The sequence below is a fragment of the Stegodyphus dumicola genome, chromosome X1 (genome assembly GCF_044657685.1).
Source record: "Stegodyphus dumicola isolate Sdum_Otavi_A_Nest chromosome X1, ASM4465768v1".
NCBI classification, from domain to species: domain Eukaryota; kingdom Metazoa; phylum Arthropoda; class Arachnida; order Araneae; family Eresidae; genus Stegodyphus; species Stegodyphus dumicola.
The window spans coordinates 21,917,850-21,942,894 of record NC_140780.1 but is presented as its reverse complement, the minus strand read 5'-3'; the positions used below and the strand labels follow the sequence as shown (position 1 = coordinate 21,942,894).

At 33.7% G+C, this 25,045-nt stretch overlaps 1 non-coding gene across 1 annotated transcript; it reads right to left on the bottom strand.

Annotated features, from left to right (window-relative positions):
* Nucleotides 1-15,715: 15,715 nt before the first annotated feature.
* On the bottom strand, nucleotides 15,716-15,787 carry TRNAI-GAU (transfer RNA isoleucine (anticodon GAU)). The gene has a single exon. It is a non-coding gene; the product is annotated as a tRNA-Ile (tRNA).
* Between the last annotated feature and the right edge of the window lie 9,258 nt (nucleotides 15,788-25,045).

Genomic DNA, 25,045 nt, shown 5'->3' with positions numbered 1-25,045 from the left:
AGATATCAGCCAGGATGGGACTGAGGGGACTTCCCATGGCTAATCCCTCAGTTTGCTTGTAATATTTATTTTGGAAAACAAAATGTGTTTGTTTCAAACAGAGTTGAGTGAGAGAAATTAGCACTGCAGCTGAAGATGATGGTTCGGTAAAACCATCGAAACTAGTCCTGTGAAAATTTTGTAGGTATAACGCTGATTTTTGTTGTTTGACTTCTGAATTACCATGTATTCAAGTTAGCGTTTTCTGTTTGAGATGAGGTAAAGTTAAAGAAATAATAGGATGGAAACAACCGTAAATAGAAACTAAACAAGTTAGAAACTAAAACTCCATAAAGCTGCATTTTAACACTGCAGTTTTATAATCTATACATTGAACAACTGTTTTTAAATTAGTGTTTGAGAAAGCAAGACAGAAAAAAGTCTTTTTTATAATTCAGTTTCTTTTATCATAACTAAATTTACATAAAATGCTTATGAATTTATCATGGGTTTATTCACTTTGAGCATTCCCTCTTTCTGTAAGAATCAATAATCGCAGCGTAAAGAAATGATTTTGTATTTACGGTTTTAATCTGCAAGTAATACTTTGATAGAAAAGGCTCTAGGGTACTGAAAAATGATTTTTCTTCTAAGTTTACGGATGGAAGTAGGCAGTTAGATTTAATTTTAAGAAACTTTTACTTTTCAAATATTAAAAAATAGCAATGAATATAATGATAATACTGGATGAAATATTATAAAGAATGCTTTACAGATTTTGTGAAAGAAGTTTCACCAATATGATTTTATTATAATGACATTTACCACAAACTTATTTTCCTCCTAAAACAAATTTCACTTATTGTATGCATTTGATGTTTTCTTGATGTTATTTGTGTTTCCAAATTTAAATTGTACGTAATGTTTTAATAAAAACTTGATTTCATATATCTGTCTCCTTTCTGGAAGACCACCAGCGGCCGAGCGGTAAAGTCGCTGAACGCTGGTAGTTCGGTCCGAGGTTCCAATCCCGCTAACGGGCTGGCTGCATGGGCGTCTTCGGGGTTTTCCCCATGTATAACTTGTCTACGAGCCAGTTTCCCTTAGAAAGTCCTCCACGAAGGCATCCCTCCCCTTAGGCAGATAGCCCTAGTGTGCTTTGCCATAATTAAATAAACCAAACCTTTCTGGAAGACTTCATAATCATAAAAATTCATATCAAGTACCATACATATGTGTATCCAAATTCTGTGATTTTATATGCTTCGTGTCGTCAATATATGAAAGGACTCCCTCGCAGAGAAAGCTACAAAAGGGAAAAACTTCATTTTTAATTTTTTTAATAATAATTTAACTTGTATTTTCTAAGAGCTGTTTTTAAGTTAACAACAGCAAGTTTCGAGATGTTTCAAAGAATGTTGAAAGGAATTTGACTATGACAAGAATTATATTTATTTCCTGTTTAGAAATATTAGAACTGAACATTAATTTAGCTGATGAAGTTTAGAATAATTCCTCGAATTTTCTAATTTGCAGTGAGAAAAGATAATTGCAATTATTTGGGGGACTATTTGAAAAATAATCTTATCTGCGTTTGTGAAAAGAGAAACCCTTACTGCATTATGAGCATGAAAACATATAATTCTTATTTCAGTTCCAACAGTCTTTTTTTATAGTACATCCAACTTTATGAATTTCATAGGAATATGAAATCAGATCAAAGCTACTTAAAACTTAAAATGCATGAAAGCACGTACTAGTTATGATTTAGACAAAGAGTCATTTTTCTAGATTTTATTAAAATTAAGATCACTTACTACAGAGATGGCAGGCGTCAGCTCTGTGAATGAAATTTATAAGAAAACATATTGAAATGGAGATCTTCTATTGTTGGAAAGAAATGTTTTTAAGTAAGAAGAAGTTATAGTAGTAAGTAGAAGAAGTTAAATTTATAGTGCTTATGCTCAGTGATTCGCAGGAAAAACAATTGCGAATTTATAATATCTCGTAAACTTTAAGTTGCTGGTAATATTTGGCCTTTAAAGGACATTAATTTAAGAATTGCACTGTAGAGACATTAGTTTAATTGGAAACAGGCAAGATGAAAAATTAGAAATCGCCTTCGCCGGGAATCGAACCACGGACCTCTGGAACACCGGGCCAGTGTGCAGAACCATTACACCACGAAGGCACGCTAGGAAACCGGGAGAAATATCTTATAGCATACAGAGTTTAAAAAATTACTGCACCATTCATAATTATCGTCAAGATTCAGATATATGTAAACTGCTGCTTCATAACACTAACTCATCGTGCCCCGTAGCATTCGTTACATATATTTACGTAAATATTTGCTTCACTAATTCAGAAAGCTAAATGTATGTCCAAATTGCGTGTATTTCTTTATTTTTAAATGATTCATTATAGATGAAGTGTAGAAACCTCTTGAAAGAGGCGTTTATGAGATTCGCTGTGCGAAGAAGTATCTACAGAGATATTTTGCAGAAGAGTTGTACTAAAGCTGTTTTGCTGCTTTCTGTGTCTCTACTAAAGGAAAGGAAATAAGCTGGTAATTGTTTACGAAAGATATGCATTAAAGAAGAAAACACCAGCATTAACCGAAGGCAGTTTTGAAGAAATTTTCGTTAAAAAAATTAAAAAGTTCTGCAACTTAACACCGATTTAAAATGGGCTTATGAAAGTGTTTGGATGACAAGAAAGTCAAACGGTAGTGCTAGCAGTACTGAGTTTCACCCTGAAAAGAAGATTTTGTTCTCAATGAATATGAATGATGGAAATGGAAAATGAATTGGTGGTGAAAATGGAAGTGAAAGGTGGAAAATGAACTTTAAAAGTGTACAGTATACAGCTACTAAATGAAGATATTTTCCAACGAACAGAAATTTTATGTATAAAACTGCAAATACATGCACTATGTGTATCGTAAAAAATAAAAGGAAAAGAGGCGGAAAAAAGATTTTCTGCTTGATTAGGAGTTGTTAAAGAAGTAGATGTTAAAAATGATACGCTGCCCATAGAGATATCAAATGCTTCATTTTATAAGTGGTACCATGAATCATAATAAAAAAGATGCTTTTTTGCATGCTGAAAACATTCCACCAGAGAAACATTTGGTGATATTTAAAATTTTCTATTGCAGCATGATAAAGGTCCTTGCCATAGAGCGAAATTAATAAATATTTGAAACTAGTGCAGCCTTCTTGTATCTGTTATAGTAGCATCGGACATAGTTTATTTATTACTTTTCCTGTCACTTTTTATCATTTATGTAAATATTTTTCTTGATCTCTAAAAATAGCCCTCGACTTATAAAAATAGTATCATCTCTGTATATTATCATGATGTATGTTATATTTTATTGGTGTGACATTCTGATGATATTTAATAAAATTCTAAACTCGATGTAAAATATCAAAATTTAGTTTTTGATCAGTCATCAGTGCAGTAAAAATATTTTTAGTGCAATATTGATATACGTAGAACATAGAATTTATAATCCAAGTTTTGAAGAAAAAATATAACTCATAAAGAAAATAATAATAAAGAGGCAAAGTATGTGACTCTTTAAAGTGATCGAAACTTTAAGCACCAGCTTCACCTTTTTCAAAGAAAGTGTGCAGATTTTATTCTGATTGTGCGCCTGAGCATTTAGTGATGTTTTGAAATCTACTACTCACTAGCAAGTCAACATTCAAAACTGTGTATTGCCCCTAAATGACTTTGTTAGTAGCCCTAAAGAGGTTATCTTATAGTGGATTAGTAGTCAGTGCGGAAGCCACGGTCATACCTGCTTAACGATACGCGATGGTAACTGGAACATTCAGTAGTGGTGTCCTCCACAACCATCATTTTGAGTCCTCCACAAACATCCACATGGTATTTATTCGAACACCATTTTGAGCCTCAATGACTTTCATATCAGTACATCTTTGAATGCTAAAATATATAGAAATGAGGTATTTGTTCCTTATGTCAAATTAGTTAGTGTAATCGCTGACATCGTACTCCTGATGGACGATAATACTCATCATCGCGTTGCTTTCGTGACCGATTATCTTGAAAGGAAAGAATCTAAGGTATGGAGTGGCCTGCATTTTCTTCGGATTTAGATCCGACAGAAGATCTGTGGCACATAGCAGTAGTCGACTTTTGTCACTACAATCCCCGCCTAGCACTCACCTGACACTTCAAGGTACCATTCGACGTGAATGCATTTTTTTACCGCATGAGATCTTGAATGCTCTAATACACAGCATTGAAAACAACTGCTATAAATCTTGGATTTCAATTAGGGTTGACCACAGATTTTATAAATCATTTGATGTATCTCTAAAAAATTCTCTTGATGAAGACCTGCACCTATTGCCCTCGAAATCAACAGAATCTTGGTTAAATTATAAGCCAAACGAAAGGTTGTTGCTTTGCCCAATTTTGTGCGACAAAGAATTTATAGGTCATCTCTTGAGAATTTACAACGGGAATAATTATAGCAGCTATATATCAAATAAAGCAATATATTTTCGATGCAATGTATGATCTTCCCGTTCCTTATATTTCATATTTATTCAATAAATATTAGACTTAAGACCTCAAAATATATCTTCTTACGATCAATGACCCTCAAATGAGGAAGAAAATGCAAAATTTGAGCCCCATTAATCACTTTAACTCAAGCTTAATCTCTGTGGCATCAGATGGCCATAAAACATTTACGTCTTTATTTCAAATCGCACGGATTTAAGTAGATTTAGAGTTAAACCTCAAATGAAATGATTCATCTCTGCTAAGCCCTTCTCCACTGGCCCAGAACGACTGTACTGAAGCATATAATTTTCTGCAGAACTAAGCAGTTTTCCCTTCAAACAGAAGACTCCAAACAGAAGGTTTTTATTTGCTCGCATTCAACGTAGGTTCTGAAAATACCACCTGATCACGTGGAAGAGCAATCAATGCGGTCTTCATTCCTTACAGTAAGGCATACTTAAAAACTTGAAGTTTCTTGCACGTTAATGCTGATGGATTTTTTTTCGCTTTTGAGCGAAGGTAATATATGCAAATGGGTTACGGAAAAAGACAGACGTAATGGTGCTACCCCGGTCAGCCCCATCCATCAGCTTGAGGCTCTTCTCAGCAATCTGGCAACATTGAATTATCATTAATATTTAATCACGCCATTTCGAAGGAAGAAATTTCAGGAACGCATTGAATATTCCGAGATCCTTTCCTGATAGGAGGATATTTCAATGCGACTCAAATGTCATGCAGGCAAAAGAAAATTGATTTCCCATTACAAACAAAATGTTACTCCGTTCCATGGTCCGCCTTCGATTAGCACCAGATCTAGAGTTACGACTTTCCGAAGTGCGCAAAAGAAAATGGCTTTTCATCTCTTATCCAAACGTAACAGATGGTCATCGAGAACATCTGGAGATTGAACAAGCAAGAAAGCAGATGAGTAAAATGCTTCACTACCGAAGAATATACGTTTCTTGAATTTTTAGCTTCTTTCATTAAAAAAAAAAAAAGAAAAAGGAAGCCTTTTAAGTATTACATGCATTATGCTCAAAAAGTGAAAAACATGACTTCACTTTGATCGACTATTAAAAAACATTAAGAGAAAGGTGAAAAGCATAGGAAAGGCTTTCTCGCCATTTGAATGGCTGGGTTAATTTTTAAATAATTTGACAATAAGTAAAATTTAAATGCAGAAATCCAAATTTATCGCATCTCTTAAATATGCCGTAAATTAAATAACAGTTATTTTATTTCAGATAGCATGAGCAATTTAAAAAAAAAACTTCTTCTATTGGAGAGTTATTTTTAAGATTTATTTTAATGATTTCAGCTGTACAATATGTACAGTCGATGTATTAGAAATGGAAAAGAATATAAAAACTAAGAATACGAGTTAGAAACCTGAAATGAATTAAAGTTATTCAAAATTGAACACCTATTTTCTTAATTTCAGTGTAAGATAGATTATATGCAAAACTTCGATGAAAACCTGGCTCTGCTGGGTTTTATTTCGAGCATACAATCTGTCATTAGATGAGTGTCTATCCACTTGGAAGAGATGTTAACCAAGGCTTTCTATTATTTACGTGAAGTTTCGTGGGCGATTTCAGTCTCCAAGTATTCCATTTTCTGTCTTGGGGTTCTTTTGTTTATGTTATCTAAGGTGCGGATTCTAGGAGACTTGTGTAGTACTCTGAGGATTCTGCTATAACTTTCGCCACTATAAGCGTTTACTTCCTACTGAAAATCGAAGGAGCTCTTAACACTTCGGTTTGCTAACTCTTTGTATAAAAAGTCACTGTAAGAGTCTCTTAAAAATGCTTTCCTTCAAAAATGTGATCCTTCAAAAACGTGTAGAAACCTCTTCCGTTAAAATAACATATACATAAGCATAAATTAATGTTCAATAAAATAGGAAAGATGCCTTCAAGTAAGCATGTAAAAAGAAGTTAATTAGTTTTGCTTCTGACGTGGGGGGGAGGAGAATATATAAGCAAATACTTTTTATGATGTGAACTTTCATTTTTATTTGTTAAAGTATTCATCGCAAATATAAACCATAGGTTGTAAGGATCTTAAGTTTTACTAACGTTTATTTTATTTTAAATCTTTACTATCACTTCTTATTTTCTACTTCCGGCCAGAATTAAAAGCTTTAACTTAGTTATGCAAATTTGTCTTGCAAACGCCAAGTACTTAAGTTGTGGCTTTTTGCCAAGCAAGAGAGAGGAAGGAGTGATTAGGAGCAGGCCGCTTGCCATTGCAGTTTTACTCGGTTTCTGGTTGCCTTCAAGGCCAGAGGTTTAATCCTCTTGATAATTTTAAACGTATCGTAGTGTTAACAGTTCTCTGTACTACATACGGCCTTTCTGTTAATATACGGCCAATCTTCAGGTAGACACTTGTTTATTAATCCAAAGTTAGTTTAGTTAGAATTTAGTTAATATTTTTATATTCTTACGTTCAGACCACAAGTGGTTGGTATCTGTATTCCGAAGTCCGGAAATCATTGTAAAGAGAGAAAAATAAAGGGTTTCGTATACCCTTCCTGTGTATCTTGTCTACTTCCCACATTTATTGAACATATCTTTAGTAAGCTCTCTGTTCCGAGTCAGGTCATTTAATGCTCCCAAACAAGTAAGGAGGAGGACTGAACCTGATAAGGTTATAGGTAAAAAAATATTCAAAGAAATCAATCCTTCCCCCAAAACATAACATACAATCGGCAGTTAAAAAGCTATATTCTAACTTTCTGTGCCATGCCTTTGTAATATAGACCCCTCTCATTGCTATGCTATAAAATTCTTACGTTTTGCTACTCTTAACTGTTCTTGAGATTAGTAGTTTCCATCTTCAATTACGTAGATAGTTTTAGTTATTTTAAGAGATGCTTGTTGTAAATTCGGGCTAAAAGGAATATTGGCTCTGAAACATAACCTTTAGATAAGAGTTTAATTATTAAATATTGATTAAAATATAAAAGTAGAAATTTGCATACATAATTGCGAAACAATTTTCATAAAAACTACATCTAAAGTCCTTGAATTCTGATAAGCAGAAAAGGGGGCACTTGTTGCTCGTCGACAGACTATGACATATATGATTTAAGATTTGCTAACAGCTTGATGTTAAGTCCTTTCCTGTATGCCTTTGATCACGCTACTACTCATACCAGAGGTTTATGCAAATAATAGTGCAGGTCTCATTGATTAGAATTATGATGTAATCTTAACCGATGGAATTCGGTCTGTTGAATTGCCGCTCTTGCTGAAAGCAAATCGCTCACACACACAGCACATGGTTAGACGGCAGAAAAACTGGGCGAGTTTGGTAGGTGTCAGAAAGCTAGAGGGTAAGGAAATCGCTCACACAGCACATGGTTAGACGGCAGAAAACTGGGCGAGTTTGGTAGGTGTCAGAAAGCTAGAGGGTTGTTTCTATCCGATTCAGAAAGGAGCTGCAACTCTGAACGATAGTCGGTGAGGGAGTCGCATCATCTGTTTTATTATTTAGTTATATTACCACAAGCACAGACTAATAAAATTCTGTGTTATATTTTATTTTCAGTTTTATCTTATGCATTCATAGTTAAGCATTATAGGCGATAATGTATTAAATTACCATTAGATCAGTCGTTAGGATTGAAAAAAGTCGCAACAAAGTAGCTACATAACTTAGAAATTGCAAGTGAAATGTAAAAGGCTATGGGATGTAACAAACATAGCTTTAACTTTCTTAAATTGGTGGGCGAGTACTTCGGAGCAAATGGTTCCTTTTCAGAATGATCTGGAGTGAGGCATGACCCCAAATCTTTCTTCCGAATCTTTCGAGACCTGTGCAGCGATTTATCGGTGAGTCCAAACAAATAAAATATAGACTCAAGAAGGGTTAAAACAACCGGTATTTCACTGAAAATAGGAATAACAGTCCGCCGCTTTCTCGGGCTTACAACAGAGCCTCTACTTAGGTTTTAACTCAGAAAAAGAAATAAGGAACTGAACTATAGCTAACTAAAGGAGGCTTAGCCGAAACTAAACACTATATTGCATAGTTGGCCCTTAATTTAAACTAGCCGGCGAATATCAACAGCCACGTAATAATACGGCCAAGCGTAACAGCTTCAAGAGATACTTAGCACGAAGACAAACGTGCTCTACTAAGGATTTATCGCACTCTCTGACGAAGCACCTTAAATATTTCTTCTAACTATGTAGAGACATTAGGTATTTGTTGGAAGGAGGAAAGATGAAAAATGAGCAAACGCCTTCGCCGGAAATCGAACCACGAACCTCTGGATACCGGCCCAGCGTGCAGAACCACTACACCACGAAGGCACGCTAGGAAGATGGGAGAAATACCTTATAACTCATTTGCATTCAACGCGATTCTAAAACCTCATTCTGGTTGGGAGTTGTAAGTGGAAACAAGAATTGATAGGAAAGGTTTTCCAAATTAAAGTGACTTTCATAAAATTAAAATATAACTTACCATTAATTTATTTTACGATGTCAATGTCCTTTTGCTATGTTAAACTATATATTTTCTTAATTCTCGTAATGTATTACGTTATTCTGTAGAGACATTAGGATTTTTTGGAAGCAAGAGAGATTGCAAAATGAGCAAACGCCTTCGCCGGGAATCGAACCACGGGCCTCTGAAATTCCGGCCCAGTGTGCAGAACCACTACGCCACGAAGGCACGCTAGGAAAGCGGGAAAAATACTTTATAATTCTTCCTTTAATTTTAATAAAGACTACCTTTAGGAATAGTCTGATACGGTCCAGAATGAGAGAATCAACGTTAAAAATAATTCATCAGTGTCGCTGAATTTTATTCCTTGCATTAGACTTATAAAATTAAAAAAAGCTGTTACATTTATTTTCGTATTAAGTACCATAAACTCTTTCGGAATGAACCTTTCTTGGGCTTATGCCCATACGAGTAGTGTGGAGCAGCTACTAAAATTCTTTAATATTTATAGTTTGATAAGAAATGTTCGTTTTAGTCTTTCTTGCTAACCAGCAGTGGAAATGCAAATGTGTGTTTCTTCTATTTTTTAATACTAATAGAATATATTTATAGAAAGTGATTTACTATTTAGTTTCATTACAGCAAGTTATACTGTATACAACTTATAAAGCATGTACACGTTAAATATCGTTTCGATGATGCAATTCTGATGTGGGCTTCCATGTTTTCCTTAAAAACAGAGTTACGAAAATAATTTCTTATTAAAAATTGTCAAGTTATTTTATGAATAGTGGAATTAAAATTCATTTCATGAAATCTGGAATATAGCTTATATCAGTTATTCTTAAAACCTAAAATTATATATAATTTGTTTAAAATTAAAAGTATTTCACTTAATGCCCTTTCACCAATCGTAATAACTGATAAATATTTCTTGAAATAATGAACATTTTACTGATAATACATACAATATTTTACTGTATATGTTACTGTGAAACACCGAAATCTGGAGAATGTCGACTTTCACCGGTGAATGTCAACATTCGCATAGTCGCTTGGTGTATGTCTGAAATATTTTCCAAATACTCTTATTTCTGACTAATGGTGAATTCAGCATGTAGTAATGGTGAATGTTGAACATATAAGAATATTATATTTCCTTCTCCGTAATTCATTCGCGAAAAAACGCACTTGAGACTCAGAATAAGAACTTAAGAACATAAGAACTTAAAACACACAGTACATTCAAAAATGAGAAAGGAAAATAATAGAAGTTATAAACTTACCAAATTATGCGATTCAAATCTTATTTATTGCAACAACTTAAACTATTATGACACTTTGAATTGCACAAGAGGCCCTTGCTTTTACAACTACATTTATTTTCACTTCCTTTTGGAATGGCAGCGTGTACATATACTCCTCTCTTTTCGACCTACACCAGAGCATATCTGTGATTGTCGACATACACCGGTGAGGGTCCGAATGTACAAGAATGTAAAGAAATATTCGATCTTTCACCGACGTATTTGGTGAATGTTGACATTCTCCGGTGAAAGTCGACATTCTTCAATTTTGGTCTTTCACGGTAACATATACATACAATGTTTTACTGTATACATGTGGGGAAAGGCAACGACCATAGTTGATAACACACATTTATTACTATTTACAAATATAGATTACATTAGGATTACAATTAATGAAAATGGTTTACGAGCGATCGAGCGACGTCTGCTCCGCTCGCCAGCTAATCCTCGTCTTCCCCCGAAGGCGAGAAACACATGCTGACGCAATGCATACGTCACACAGTAGGAGATTAGGGAATATCATGACATAACGTTTCCCACATACATGTAATACATACAGTTTTTTACTAATAATAATAGCATGCCTAATTCAGACTCATAAAAATAGAATAAAACCACTTTAGATATATATGCATATTTTGTTTCCGCATATATCTTCCGTTTTACCTAATTTTAAGAAACAATTTATGTTGTAATCAATTTTTTTTTTGCAAATGTATGATATTGAATAACAATATTATTATTATACCAAACGCTAGAATATTATTACTATTTGCTAGTTACTATTTAAGAACAGTCTGAGTTTAGTTACTAAATTAAAGCAGAACTGAGTAGAATAAAATTTCTCTCAACATATATTACGTAGAAAACTGTTTTAAATCCAAGAATGTAATTAGTTTGCTTTCGAAAAATTATTAGAGTTATCACTTTTGAATATTTCTTTGTTAAACGCAAAGATAAGCTCTTAATGACTTAAGAGAAAAAAGATACAAAATAAAGAATAAAAAATGTATATTAGGATTAAAACACTTTCCGTTTTGTGAAAAAAAACCAGATTAAAAAAATTTGGAAGAGGCTTTAGCATAAGCGCCATATTTGTTGCTTTTTGATTATTTGAGATAAATCTCGAGGAGCCACAATAAAAGAGAAGAAAAGAGCTTCATTAGAAGCCAAATGACAGCAGGTCTCTACAAACTAGCAGTATATTACGTAACTCTCTGTTTCGTGTCTTCATGCCTTGCCACAAACAACGCAAAATGCTGTCACAAAAAAAAAAAAAAAAAAAAATGATGACGCACACAGTTTCTTGCAACCATAATGATATCACCATAGATATATTCGATCTATAAATAACTAAATAGGTAAAGACTTATTGGAGATATTTTGATAGTCATATTTATTAGTCGAAAAGAACGATAATAAGGAATTATACAAAAGTATTCCATCCGGTTATCCGAGTTGCTAACCAACTCGGTAAATGTGGTAGTCGTGTTCTACAGTCACAGTTATTTGCGTACGTTTTATTCATTCGTTTGAGTATTATTTAGAAATTGTCACAGTCGTGAAACAGTAAGTAATAAATGACTTCCTGTACTTAATATTTTACCCTGTCTGTTATATCCTCAGTCCTAATCAACAAAAATGATTGCAGCATTAGTTGCGATTTAATAGGAGTAATTGAGAAGGATTAGCCAAGGATATGTTTAACTTTTCTTAGAGCAATTATCTGAGATGAAAACAATTAATGACAAAAAGAAAAGTTTCAATAGCTATTAAAAATGCCGGGGCTGTTCAGATCTGGACTATGTAGCCTAGGTAACATGCAAAATTAATTTCTGGTATGAACTTTACTCTTTTTTTAATAGAAACTTGAATTTCCAGTAATATATCGAAAATTAATCTTTACGTTTGTCTTCTAGTATTTATAGCACGTAAAAAGTAAATAAAAATTATTTTGCATTTGAATTTGTATTTTAAAGAATTCTCTAATGTCCTACTAGCCAATAGGAAAAGCATATTATGAAAAGAAATGAGAAGTTTAATGACCTGCTTAATGAATGGAAAATTTTCAACTTGAGATACAAAAGACGAAAATATTTGGAGGCCAAATCTTGTACAATTCAATTTCTTACATAAACAACTTAATCCACATGAAAACAAATTGAGGCACTGAAGGGCCTAAGCCTAGTGAATATAATCTCGTCAAAATTAGAATTCTCTGTTCATACAATTTCGTATGTTTGAGTAGGTTAATGGTAATGTTTGCAGTGTTCAAGTAAAACGAATTAAAATGATAAACTGCGCTTCTCAAATTTGCTAAAATGACCGAGTTCATAGTTCATTTGTTATATGTTTCATATCGTTACTAGTTTCATATTAATTTTTAGAAACAAATTTACTCTAATATTTATTATACAGGGTGATCAAAAAGTCAGTATAAATTTGAAAATTTAATAAATCACGGAATATTGTAGATATAGAGGTAAAAATTGACACACATACTTAGAATGACATGGGGTTTTATTAGAAAAGCAATAATCTGATCAGAAAAGCAATAATTAGCATAACAAATTAAGACGAAGCAAAGATGATGTTCTTTACAGGAAATGCTCAATATGTTCACCATCATTCCTCAACAATAGCTGTAGTCGAGGAATAATGTTGTGAACAGCACTGTAAAGCATGTCCGGAGTTATGGTGAGGCATTGGCGTCAGATGTTGTCTTTCAGAATCCCTAGAGATGTCGGTTGATCACGATACACTTGCGACTTCAGGTAACCCCAAAGCCAATAATCGCACGGACTGAGGTCTGGGGACCTGGGAGGCAAAGCATGACGAAAGTGGCGGCTGAGCACACGATCATCACCAAACGACGCGCGCAAGAGATCTTTCACGCGTCTAGCAATATGGGGTGGAGCGCCATCCTGCATAAAATCATACATTTTTTAAACTTTTTTTTTGGTTCTAATAAAACCCCATGTCATTCTAAGTATGTGTGTCAATTTTTACCTCTCTATCTACATTATTCTCATGTTTTGTAACATTTGTTATTAAACAAGTGTATAGCATGATTATATTTAATTTAAAACTGATGTTTAATGCAAGAAAGCACTCTAATTTGTACCATAGTGTATGAAACTCTAGCACAATATATATGCAGTGGAGAAGGTAATTAACTATCTCAGCTAGCACTGTAATGCCACTTTGAAAATGTGTGTAATATTTACTTGGCTTTTCTTCTATATATTTAAGTGTACTATAAAATAGTGAATTGAACTATATTATTGTTTATGCTAAAGTATGTAGTTTTTTTTATTGTCCAGATATTATTTCAAATGTATCATCAACTGCTTAAATTTTCCATTTGTATCATTATGTATAATAATACTGGGTACTCTTCTATTATCAGGACCAGATTCAGAATTGTATGTGTATATGCATGTATGTATGTATGCGTTCATGTATGCATATGTATATGTGTGTGTACACATATATACATATAGACATTCATACATACGTACATTTCTGAATAATGTAGATAATGGCTTTCTCTCTCTTGAGATTTTCTATTTCAAATGTACATGTATCGTGGCATATGGCCACTCATGTCACGTGATTCGGAACATTTCTGAGTTTAGCTAAGGTCCTTTAAACATGCATCAAGGAAATATTTCCAAAATGATTAATATCTTATATGATATTATCACACAGAAAATATAATAGTTAGAAATAATTAAACTGGAAAATGCATAATTTAAAGCTTGTACAATATTTAATCATAAATACTAATTTAAGGCATTTTGTAGAGACATTAGGTTAATTGGAAAAGCTGGAGAGAGAGAAAATTAGCAATCGCCTTCGTGGGGAATCGAACCACGGACCTCTGTAATACCGGCCCAGTGTTTAGAACCACTACACTACGAAGGTACGCTAGGAAGGCGGGAGAAATACCTTATAATTTAAACGAACATCCAACTTGTGTTCAATGGTGTGTGGTGTGTATTTAATTATGGCAAAGCACTCTAGGGCTATCTGCCTAAGAGGAGGGATGCCTTTCGTGGAGGACTTTCTAAGCGAAACTGGCTCGTATACACGTTACACATGGGGAAAACCACGAAAACGCCCATGCAGCCAGCCCGTTCGCGGGATTCGAACCTCGGACCGAACTACCAGTGTTCAGCGACTTTACCGCTCGGCCGCTGGTGGGCTGTGTTCAATGAATATATATACATAAAATGTTAAGTTTATCAAGACTTAGCCATCAAGAATAATTGAAAATTGCAAAAACGGTTCTTCCATCATCAAGAACTAACATTTGATGCAAATAACACAAATAATATCCAAATACTTGTTTTAAATGAATGTTAGAAATTAAGTAAATAATCTGCATCTAAAATATTCATCTACATTCACGAAAACTGAGGATTTTCTTATCCCAAAATATGTTCACATTGAGAGATATTTGTAGTTTTATTTTCGGAAAAAAAAAGAAAAGGAATTATTTCATTTTATCAATGTTATATTAAAATTTCATTCACTTTTGTTATTCCTTCTTTGTTTTGCTTTTAAAAACACATTTTTCGAGAAATTATATTATTTTTTTGCTAATGATCTATTAACATATTCCCCACTTTTCAAAAGAATTAAGCAAAAACTTAATTTTTTAAGTTCAATAAAATCTAAAATCTTTATATTACGCTATCAAGTTATTTCTTTTCTTTTTGGTATTGATAAATAAATTAATACTAAATAACCTTAATCTGCAGTTTTTAAAATGTCACCTTCGCTCCCATTCTCCATCGTTTTTAAAATTTTCTGGATTACTTAGTTCTTCACTCCCTTGTGCAGCTTTGAATATTTTCCCTGTGGCTTTTCAAACAAATCTGTTATCGCTCATGATGAGATTATATCCGCGGGAGTTTTCTGATATAAATATTGAAAGGACAAATATTCTGCTATAAATTACAATAATTTTACTATAAATCATTATTTTCTTTCCTACATTTTTTGCAGTGACAACTAAAAATGACACGAAACCGAAGAATTATCGAAGGCTATAAGACATCTATTTCTGTCTGGAAAGCTGATACTTTGCTTTTTTATTTTATTTTCTCACACAATAAAGAATATTTGAGTTTTGAATCAACTGTTTATTTCCTTTTTAGACGATTTGTACAGATCATATCTTTTTCTAGTAAGTGGGTTTTCTGCATGCTCGAAGAGTGAGCAAATAATCTAAATTCAAATCGTAACATAGGGTTATAATATGTGAATAAGCGATTAAATGCAGTATTGCAAAGGACTTGCGAATAGGAAACAAAAATAATTGCTGTCTCCATAAATGTAACCAACCAGATTTGGTAATAAACTTGTAGAGTCATTAGGTTAATTGGAAGCAGAAATGATGAAAAATATGCAACCGCCTTCGCCGGGAATCGAACCACGGACCTCTGGAATATCGGCCCAGCGTGCTACCGTTACACCACGAAGGCATTCTAGGGAAGTGGGGGAAATAGCTTATAAACTGACTGTGCATTTTTGCATTCTTTTTCACAAATTTACGTAACTTAACAAAATTACGTACTTTTTCAAAAGTAATACCGATATTACACTTTCAGATATGGTACTTGGCGTTTCTCTTATTTCCACCTTGTAGTGGGAGGAAAAAATAGCTTTATTTTTCTGAATGTCCCAAATTCTTGCTAAAGTAAGTACCTACGACAGCATAGATTTCATCGCAGATTTTTAATTATTTTGGGGCCATTTCTTACGGTGCCGTTTAATGAAAAGTCACTAAATATTAAAATATATACAGAGGTATCAAGTGGAAGAATACAAAGTTAATTTCGAATATTAAGAATTTCGCAGCAGATTAAAATACGTGAAGCTAAGTGATTTTTGAAACCTACGCCACTGTCATATTATTCATCACAGAAAAACAAAACAGTAGTAGAACGTCTTGCTAAATTTAGGTTTGAAAGATTTATTCAAAATATTCAATTTGAAAACTGTAAAATGCAAAATAATGTAGCTGGATCTAAAGTTTTTAATTAAACAGCATATTCAGAAAACATTTCATAAATATCAAAAGAGCACTTGACGGTTTTTTCATCTTTACTCCAATTATGGGTTTGTAAATATTCTAATTTAGGTAAGGGCTCAAAATAAACTGATAGGAAAAAAAGGATTAAATTTGAAAAGTTTCAAATATAATTTAGACATATTTTGACTACTTCATTATAGAAAAGTCTAATGGCGCTTTTTTATTTCATCAAAAAAAAAAAAAAAAAAAAGGTAACACTATGGAAAAAATAGCACTAATGCCATTCATCATTTTGCTTTAGCTGCGAAACGTTATTACTTATGTTCTCACTTATCTTTACAAAAAATAAAATCATATAGGAAATTTTAGAAAAATTTTCCTACTACAATGATCGCGATAACGACTCGAGTTAAAAACGTGTAATAAATTATGACATCTCGCAGTGCATTCTGTTTTGGTATTATTGGAACACTATTGTAGCACCATAATAATCATGGCAAGGACACAGTTGATTTTACGCATTACCCGCTTCAAAAAATATGATAGTTTTCAAAAAGTAAGAAATTAAATTATTTGCTGGGCCAGAATTTGTAGTTTAGTCACAAGAACTATTAATAGTTATAACTCCTCGTCTGAATTTCAGGCAGCTTCTTAAAATCTAGTTTTAATAGAACCAATGTGAAATAATCGCGGAAGACAAGGTGTGAATTATGATCGGAGCTTTCGTTACAATTTCCAATGAAATGTTTTACCAAAATCAATTGTTCTTTCAGAGAGAGGTTCTTCCACCAAGCAGCAGATTTAATCGGTTCTGTGTGGACTAATTTCAATCTGTAGCGAATCAAATTATGACGACGAAGTTGAGAGCAAATTCTTGCTTTAAGAGAAATCAGAATGAGAGCACTTTCTAGCTTCAGGCTCTTCAGCTTAATGCATGTGTTAAAGAGATATAAGGTCTTTCTTTTTGAAGCAGTAGAGGTGAAAAATGTGTAGTGCCCTCACCGGGACTCGAACCCTGGACCTCTAGAATACGCGTCAAGAATGCTTCCAATTATATCTCGGTGGCATGCAGAGAGAAAATAGTTTATATACTCCCCCCCTCTTAAAGGGCGACTGGGGAGTAGGGGTCCTAGTCGCCAAATCCTGGTGGTGACGAATTATTGTCCATCACCTTGTAGATACATTAGGATATTTTTTGGAAGCCGGAGAAATAAAAATTAGCAGCCGCCTTCGCCGGGAATCGAACCATGGACCTCTGAAATACCGGCTCAGTGTGCTGACCACTACACCACGAAGGCACGCTAGGAAGGCGGGAGAAATACCTTATATACTACCCCTTTTAAAGGACGACTGGAGTTTTTACGGGTTACCTAGTCACCAAATCCTGGGTGAGGAGAATCATAATCCAACACCATTTTAGTTCGGGCGCCACTATAGAGACATTAGTATTCTTTTGCAGGCCGGAGAGATGAAAAATGAGCGAACGTCTTCGCCTGGAATCGAACCACGGCTCTCTGAAATACTGGCTCGGTGTGCTGACAACTACACCACGAAGGCACGCTAGGAAAGCGGGACAAATACCTTATAACCTTTTAGTTTGGGCACCATTTGTAAAGTAATTACATTCTTTTGAAGAAGAGAAAAATGCGCAGTGTCCTCACCAGGGCTCGAGCGCTGGACCTCTCGAATACGCTTCAAGTATGTTTTTAATTACACCGCGAAGGCATGGGGAAAGGAGGGAGGAAATGCCTTAATAGCGGAAAGCAACCGTGTTTCTCTTCAGAGCACCAGACATGAGAAACATCCTGTTTCAGCATTGCAAAACTAATTTTAATACAAAGAGTTACCATTGTTTATCGTTCTTAATTTCTATGATAAATTTAGTTTAACTGTTTACAAGTTTATTAGGATTATAAAAACCTCTGCTTTGTGACAACAACCTTTCTTGAAATACACAAAATGATCTTTATGTTACAGATTAATTGTTAGTGCAAACAGCATTCTAAATACTATTTAAAATTCAAAAATCCTCAAAAACCGAGAGGTTATCAACTCTTACTAGGATATTGGGAAACTGAGTAGAAATAAATAAAACTCCACTTACATTTTATTTGTAGTTGAGTTAAGGAATTCATGCTTTTAGTCAATCATTCTCGCGCCGAGAAACTGATGCCCACGGATACTAATCGATTCTTATGCAACTTCATGGTTGCCCCTTTGCTCGGCTTAGTAGTCCTCGCGAAAACATTTCCTGCTTGTATATTATACCATAGGCATATCATTAGTACTTAGTTCTGTCTTTCTCCGTTTCTCTTTGGAAGGTTCACTGGGACATTTGGAAACTGCTCTTAGTTTCTTCCATCTCCCTGGTGGGCCTCCAATGTGGATTGATTTGCAAGGACTCCGTAATTCGTATGGATGTGGTGCTAGACGTTGAAATTTCTTCATAGCTGACTGCCTGCCCTTCAGTCTTCCAGGTCTTGTGTTCTTCGTCCACCTCTACTCTATAGCGGCTCCCTTAATCACTTGCGCTACGACTAAACCTCACGGTTGTGGTACCGTGTGCTACAATATAACAAGTGGTAAAGTGTCTCATTTACGCCGCTACGAGGCTGCGAGTGCAATCCAGAGCTGTAACTCGAGAAATAAACAATTTCGTTGTTAGGCGATGTGTGCACCACGTTATTTTCATTTCTGCGATAAATGCCTATCGACGTGGTGTTCACGTCGCTTGCGGTTTGAGACAAAAGCATCTCGACGTGCGTGGCACGTCTTTTTTAGCGCAAGTTTTATCTTATTACATTTTGGAGCCATCTACTGCCTTCCTTAACACTTGATTTTAACATTTTATTCTCATACTAGACGCAGGCACGGTACCAATATGTTCTTGATTTGGTTTCCTCCAGACAAATCGCTCGTGAAAAATCAGAGCAAGCCAAATTTTGTGGGCAAGCTAATTTTAATAGCAGAAATTTAATGTACAAAAACAGCCGGGCTAAGCAGCTATACACTCTCTTGTACATTTTAAAATTCATATATATATATATTTTAAATAATTCGCATTCTGGTAGGAGCCGACAAAAGCAGAAAAGCAAACCAAAATGATAAGATAATTGACATATAAATTTAAAGCCTTACATTCTAACAATCAAATTTTCAAAATAATATCATGCCAGAAAATATATTTTGTGCAGACACTACCTCACAACTTTCCTTATTCTTTACAAGGGATATTTGAAATCGTATATTGAGTTAAGTCTCGTGTCGAAGATAGCAGCTTTTCCTTAAAATAGACATTTTACTCTCCCCTCATTTCCTTCTGTTATACATAAGATTTATTACCAGATCTTTCAGGTCCTAAAGATTAAAGATAAAAGATTTCTAATTCTTTAAAATTCGGATATTATAATTAGAAAACTGAAAGTCATTAAAGAAACAGGACTAAAATTAAGCCATTTAAAAAAGAAATCAAATTGGAAGGCTTATCAGCTGGTATTTTTAAACTTTATTTCGTTGCGCTGTAAAAACAAGTCATTTTTGGTGTGTAGGACTGGCTTTTTGGTCCTATTTCTTTACGGAATTCTCATCAAACAATAATATTTCTTCAGCTATTTTTAGAGATTTTTCTAATAACAAATATATTACTATTCGGGTTAAGGATTCAGTTTTAGGAAGGCAGTATTTACCTATATAACAGCCATATAAATAAATCGATAAAAACAATCTTGATAATAAAATGCATTTTAGTTTGTTATTTGGATAACCTTGTACTTCATTTATAGACCTTATTTTATTTAAATACACATTTGTTGTAAATTTAGCGATGGAAAGATAAGTTTAAGACACAAAACCTAATCGTTTCTTTAGCATAATTGCAGAATTTTCGAGATAGTCTAATTAAACAAAGCAGAATGCAAGCTTTTTATAACATTAAGTAAAATTCTTAGTTCCGTGTTCGCAGGTCTGTGAAAATGTAAAAAATAGAGAATGAACAAAGTTTTCAAATCTTGTCAATCTAATTGTTTTCAATATTTTTATTAAAAGGAAACAAAACTTAGTTTGTGAGATCTGATCCAGACTGTTAAAGAAGTTACTATTAGGTAGAGTGAAAAAAAACCTCGCTTTCATTGAAAACAACTAAACAATATGTAAATACGGTGCTTACCAAAATGTAAGCTGTCGCATATGTTAAGTTTGCCTTTGTGCACAGAAAAAAAAGTTTCCATGTTTGATGCATTATGAAGGAAAATGTAAATAATATGCGAAGCTGAGCCGCTTTTAAACCAAAAAGAAAACAATCTGACGTATACACCACATAAATTCTTTGTACGGAATATGAAATTATACGCATTTTTTCTGCATTTCGTTTAAACTTATTTCCTAGAATTTCATTAGAGATAGATTTCTCATCCAATTAATTCAGTTCTCACTTCGCAGAAAGGCAAAAATACATAAAAACTAAAAATATCCTGATTAAAAATTGAAAGATACAGAAAAACATAAAACAACAAATACAGTTAAAACAATTTTTATAATTAAAATTACAGTTTCCAAGCAAAAACAAGCAATTCGGCCAGCAGGCAAGAATTCGGATTTTTGGGTGCGCAAAACTAAACTTTCCTTTCGGTCCCACTCGGCAAAAAGACACTGAACGTGCAGAAAGACTTGATTCACTATTCTGCTAAGTTTCAAATGTAAACAAATATGGCTGCTATGGTAAGAAAAATTAGGCTTAGCCGCACTTAAACAACTTTTAAATTGTTGATAATTCTACAACTATTGCATGCAGATTAACTAAAGGTATAAAAACCTTAACCGGAAAATAAGAATAACATAGTTTAATCATTTTTGAAGATAAAATCCGCAATTTACCATTATATAAAAATAAAAAACACTGAGCTCACTGAACCGAGTAACAGAATGGGTATATACATATATATATACTTTTGGTGTGGCCGATTGCAACCAGAAAGGAAAGTGCACAACTACATATTATAGCAGCCCTATATACAAAATTTCAACGTTCTGAGGCTACTCGTTTTTGAGTTATGATAGATACATACATACATGCGTACGTACAGACGCCACAAAAAACTCTTCTGAATCCATTTTAAATCTGTTTTATAATCCGTTTGGGGAAATGAATACTTTGTTCTGGCCTTACGTACATATGCCACGCAAAAACATCTTTAAATTGGATTCGATAGCGGTCAAAATGGATACTTTCGTTGAAACATCATACCCGAAATTTTTCGTGATTACAATGCTTCTTTTTCTTCGTAGAAGGAAAAAAAAAGCTATTTCCTTAAAGGCTGTCTAACCTTAAAAATCATTTTATTGTGCTATAAGCGTTTTACTTACAAATACATAGACTTTAAATATTACACTGAATCTTAATACCTGCTAAATACTGAGTTTACTATTGTCCTATATTTTGAAAATGCATGTTTATTTTCAATATTTAAAAGCAACTACAGCGAATTAACGGAAATTTTAATATTAACTATGAAATTTACTCAATATCCTTTCCTTTCATATGGATAATACAAATGAAAAGTCCCACAAAATTTCGGTTACGCGATTAAGTTTTTAAAACAAATTGCTATATGTCTGTTGTATTTCAAACTAGTTAATAATTTCAGGTCTTTTTTCAGGCGATTTTGAGGCGAGATTTATCAAATTCTGTATGACATTCTTAATGAAGGTAACAAATTTTATTTCGTTTTATTTTTTTTATAAAATCTGTAGCAGACTTATTTATTTTAAATACACTATATTTCAGCAGTAACAAACTACACCTTCATGAGATCTAGTCATTCTAAAATTATTAAGGAAACACAACAGCTGTTAGTTAGACTTGACTTGTCTTGTCTGATTTAGCAGAATAGAAGCTTAAATTCATATATATTGAGCTGATGATAAACATTAACGGTTTTATTACTCGATAAATGCTCTGGTATCGGAGAAGGATGGGGAAGAAAATAGTATTCATTTCAATCTTAAATTGCAGAGACATTTAATTAAAGATGTAAAGTAAGAATGTTAATTTCATTTGATTGAAATCACTAACAGAGGTAAACATGTTCCATGAACTCTGGAACTTTAAAAGAAATTCGTTTTACAAGATCACTCAAAACAAAGTCAACAATATATTAAAAGTAAAATAGAGGTATTTTTTCTTCAAAATGTACTTGGCCCACTAGCGGCCGAGCGGTAAAGTCGCTGAACACTGGTAGTTCAGTCCGAGGTTCGAATCCCGCGAACGGGCTGGCTTCATGGGTGATTTCGTGGTTTTACTCACGTGTAACGTGTAACGTGTATACGAGCCAGTTTCCCTTAGAAAGTCCTCCACGAAGGCATCCCTCCCCTTAGGCAGATAGCCCTAGTGTGCTTTGCTATAATTAAATACATGACCAACACCATCAAAATGTACTTTATCGCAGTCAGTATATTAATTTTTTAAAAAAATGCTTCCCATTTAAGCACCCTTCAAGAAAATAAAATTTGTTTCGGAGTCATTTTTTTTTCATTTGGAGAATACTTATTAAATTATATTCAACGAATGCGTTCATAATTATAATTTGATAATTTTTTTCCAGTTCTTAAGTTAAAGTCTAGAAAGGGTTTCGGGTTTTAAATATTTATCTTTATTACTATTCTTAATAATACTTCTCGCAGTTAAGTTGTAAGGGTTATGTTAATTTTATTAACAGTTAAATTTTGAGTTAAACTTCTTTCCTGTCAAATTCTTAACTTCAACTTACTACTTCCGGCCAGAACGTAGTTTTGGAATCACGTCTGAATACATAATGAGGAGGAGCGGTATTTAAACCGCGAAGTTCTTCGGTCTTAGCGAGAGAGTTACCAAGTATTTCGTTTGCACGCGTCCGCCATTTTAGGCTTCTCTCTTGCAAGTTATTATTACGCTCGGCCGTACTTAGGCTCTTGATAGCTTCGCAGTCAATTAGCGTTAAGAGGCCAACTCGGTTAGAATCTTGAAAGCTTCGGCTATATCTCTTTAGTTTAGATTAGTTTTAGTTTACTTCTTAGCCTCTTATGTTCAAGCCTTGGGCTTGTATCGTCTTTTATTGTACACTCCAAGACAGAGTTCTGTTAAATCTTATTTGAATAATAAAGGGTTATTTACCCTTTCATCTTGTTGTTTCTTGTCACACGAACTCAAGCGATTATTCGCTTAACTGTTCTTAAGATTCTTCACGTTCCACAATACCTTAGCATTTACAAAGTGAGAAACTCTACAAAACATTTAAAAGAATAATTTCATGCTTATGAACGTAAATGATACCTTTAGGATGTGAGTATTGGGTATTAATATTCTTTAGAAATTAAGAACGTTGTTGCATTTAGAAACATGGAGCTAATATTCGAACTGAAATCCAATATTTACGTCAACAACAAAAAGTCATTTCAGTTCTTGACTTGAGATTTTAAAATTGTAAACATAAAAAAAAAAAAAAAAAAAAAAAAAAAAAGAAAAGGATACAAATTACATATGTATCTCTGCTGAATTCAGATTAAATTTTACAAACAAATACATAACAAAATTTAAAGAAAATTTAGACTAAATTAGTAGAATAAATGCGAAATATACAGCTTCTTAAAATAATGCTAAAAGCATAGCAAGGAAAACATTCATCCCTAAGACATGTGGGTATATTTTCATAGCAAACTATTTATCTACTACTTACATTCAAAGGTTCAGTGAATATTTTTACACAGTTCTTCTGTTCGGAGTTTCCTTTTCTTTCCATTCCTGTACCATAAATCGCAAAAGTTATTTTTAAAGACCAGGGTAAAATATGAATAATTCACAGAAGGGACGAATCCTAGACTCTCATTCAGAGACGATAATTCTGCACAGTATTACGTGATATCACCCATGGGACGAGACAGGGAGCCTTCTATTCAATTGCTTTTCTCGTTATTTAGAGGAGCTTTTGACATCATACGGGACATAAGCCAAATGAAGGCCATGCATTATTTAGATTTTAATAATGCAAAAGGATCTCGCTTCAAATTTGGATAATAAATAACTAAGAGGATACCTTAAAATTCATTGACACTGAAGTTAAACGCACAAAATTTTCTTCACCCATTTGCTGCTATTTTGGTAAGCTCTGCTTAGTAAAATTTTAGGCAAGAGGTATTTGACTGAAATATATTTTATTTCAATTCACTCGATCTGAAATACATATTAAATTTCGAATCCGTTAAGGCCCACCAGCGGCCGAGCGGTAAAGTCGCTGAACACTGGTAGTTCGGTCCGAGGCTCGAATCCCGCGAACGGGCTGGCTGCATGGGCGTTTTCGTGGTTTTCCCCATGTGTAACGTGTATACGAGCCAGTTTCGCTTAGAAAGTCCTCCACGAAGGCATCCCTCCCTTTAGGCAGATAGCCCTCGAGGCTTTGCCTTAATCACAGACACACTCGAATCCGTTAAAATGTTTCAGATGATTATAATTGTTTTGTTACCAAGCAGTTCGTAATATATTACATTTACTTCACTTTTCACATTAAGGCGACAAAATATGTATTTATAAATCATTATTTAGTGCTTAGTGAACGATCTAGTATTTATATCGCCATCTCTGTGGTTGTCCATTATTGCACACAGTTAAAAAATTGAATTATTCTACATAATATTCGAAATAGTATTAAAGTCTTTTTTTGACAAATGAATGAACCTA